This window comes from Nelumbo lutea, chromosome 7 (assembly GCF_056320005.1).
Source record: "Nelumbo lutea isolate HS-2025 chromosome 7, American lotus-T2T, whole genome shotgun sequence".
Taxonomy (NCBI): Eukaryota; Viridiplantae; Streptophyta; class Magnoliopsida; order Proteales; family Nelumbonaceae; genus Nelumbo; species Nelumbo lutea.
In genome coordinates, this window is record NC_142690.1 from 15,889,216 (window position 1) to 15,891,635 (window position 2,420).

At 36.0% G+C, this 2,420-nt stretch overlaps 1 pseudogene; it reads left to right on the forward strand.

The window, feature by feature from the left end:
* The first annotated feature begins 395 nt into the window (after positions 1–395).
* Positions 396–2,065, forward strand: LOC148845305 (heat stress transcription factor B-4d-like; annotated as a pseudogene).
* The last annotated feature ends 355 nt before the right edge of the window (positions 2,066–2,420 follow it).

Genomic DNA, 2,420 nt, shown 5'->3' on the forward strand with positions numbered 1-2,420 from the left:
GTCCAACATTTTGAATGGTCTGGATCATTGAACCTAGGGTGTAGTTTGGGGCAGATAAATGGTAGAAGGACCACAAGTCCATACGTCCAAGCAATTTCATGATGCGCATGGGGACACATAAATCAACCACTTTCACCTGCCTTTGGAGAAGAATCAATATATAATTAATAGCTCACTGGATCTCATAATAGTAGATTTAAAAAAGTTCAATAGTTTACTAACATAGCCATATGTTTCTTAAAATTTAGGAACCACAAAGAGAAAGAGAGGGAGAGAGAGAGAGAGATGTGCTCGCTCTATACATCTTTGAGTGAGTGGGCTGAGTTTTAGATTATGAGTAGTAAGAGAGTAGCTAGGTTTCTTTCTTCTTTTCTCAGTTAATTGGTACGACATTCATGGTGGAGAGGTGTGAAGAGATGGTGTTGTCTGTGGATTCTCATAAGGTAGTCCCTGCAGCCTTCCTGACCAAGACTTACCAGCTTGTAGATGACCCTTGCACAAATCACATTGTGTCTTGGGAGAAGATGAAACCACTTTTGTGGTTTGGAGACCCTAGAGTTTGCAAGGGATCTCCTCCGAAACTACTTCAAGCATAACAACTTCTCAAGCTTTGTTCGGCAACTCAACACTTATGTGAGCAACAATACTTCACAGCACTTTTTGCTTTTCTCCATACTTCTTGGTCCCTTATATGGATTTTGATCATTTGAGTTTGTTTCTTCTTTTAATTCTGAGTCTTGCTTTCTTTTTTTTTTTCTGTGTTTCCATTACTGATCTATGGAGTTTGATTGCCACAGTGATGGATTTTATTAAATAAACCTTCTACCTGCATCATTTTTTTATTGATATGAGCAATAAAACCATGGTTATCTCCATGTTTGTTACCTTAATGGAATAGATACCACTCTTGCATGTAGCATTGAATATCTTTTATGACCTTTTTGAGAAGGGCTCTTGTTTCTCTAAGCATCTTCAGAAAGGTTGACCAACAACATTTATTTCTGAAAATTATAAAAGATGGTTTTCTTATTTGAGATCTAAAAGAAGACTTTGAGTTTTATATTTTTCTTTTTTTATGCATTTTTCCATGACTAGTACTAGCTTTGTTTTTCAATTGTTGTAAGGACTAAGGAATTTTTCTTCAAATCTCTCTCTCTCTCTCTCTATACATATATATATATATGTATGTATTTGACCAACACAGTAGTAAGCTATTGGCCTTCTATTTACATAATAATTGTGAGAAGAATGAGAAAATTTTCACTGGGTTTTGCGTTGTCTTCTTCCAAAAAGAAAAGTTGGTTTCTGGAACAAGTTACACTTGAAATCAGTTTCAAAAGCTTTTATGAGTTTTCCATATGAATACTTCTTGAATATGGTGTCTGAAACAACTCTTGTAATATTTTCTCTTATTTGATAATAAGATTTTCTTCTCTCATTTTCCTTTTTTTTTTGTTTATTATATGTACAGGGATTTAAGAAGATTGATGCAGATAGATGGGAGTTCGCAAGTGAGTTCTTCAGAAATGAAGGGAAAAATTTGTTGTCTGAGATCCACAGAAGGAAAACACCTCAACAGCATCACCAACAGTACATTGATGCACCAACCTAGTTTCTCAATTCAAATGAAAATGGCGGTTGGGTTGAGTCACCATTGCCATCACCCAATGGGGAATCTGATTTCCTATCAGTGCTCACGGAGGATAACCAGTGCTTGAGGAAGAGGAACTACATGCTCTTATCAGAACTGACTCACATGAAGAAGCTTTACAATGACATAATCTACTTCCTCTAGAACCATGTAAAACCAGTGCCTGTAAATCATCGAAGGTCCATGAACTTGGGGCCTAAGCTCATAGAAATGGCTCATTCTCTTCAAGAACATACTCTTTTTGGCCTCCAAACCTTCAAAACCTGCGGTACGAGCAACTGTTCGGTGACATTAGCTAAGGAACCCAACAACACAGTCAAGCTCTTCGGGGTCCCTCTTCGTGGGAAGAAGAGATTGCACTTGGAAAATATTGATCATTATGAAGAGCCACAATGTGGGTTTTATCTTGATTAGCATCATTGACTAGGATTTTTTTCAACTACCATTTTCTAGTTCTCTATCGAGGTATCATCATAAGGGACACTATGTAAATACGAACTGTTCAGACAAGTGAAGCTTTTCTATGATCAACATAAGCTTTTTTTCCTCTCTTTCTAATAGCTTAAACTTTGACAAAATCCACATCTTTTGCATCTCAGAGACAATGATCACTTAAAAAACCATCCAAAGCGTATATGCTCAGTGTTGGAAATGCTTTTCTAGTTTCTAATATGAGCATCTTGTTTTCGGTAAAAATCTAAAACAACAAACAATAAATTATTTTTGCTCATTTTTTGGGTTTCTCTACTTTTAAGCATAAAAAATAAAA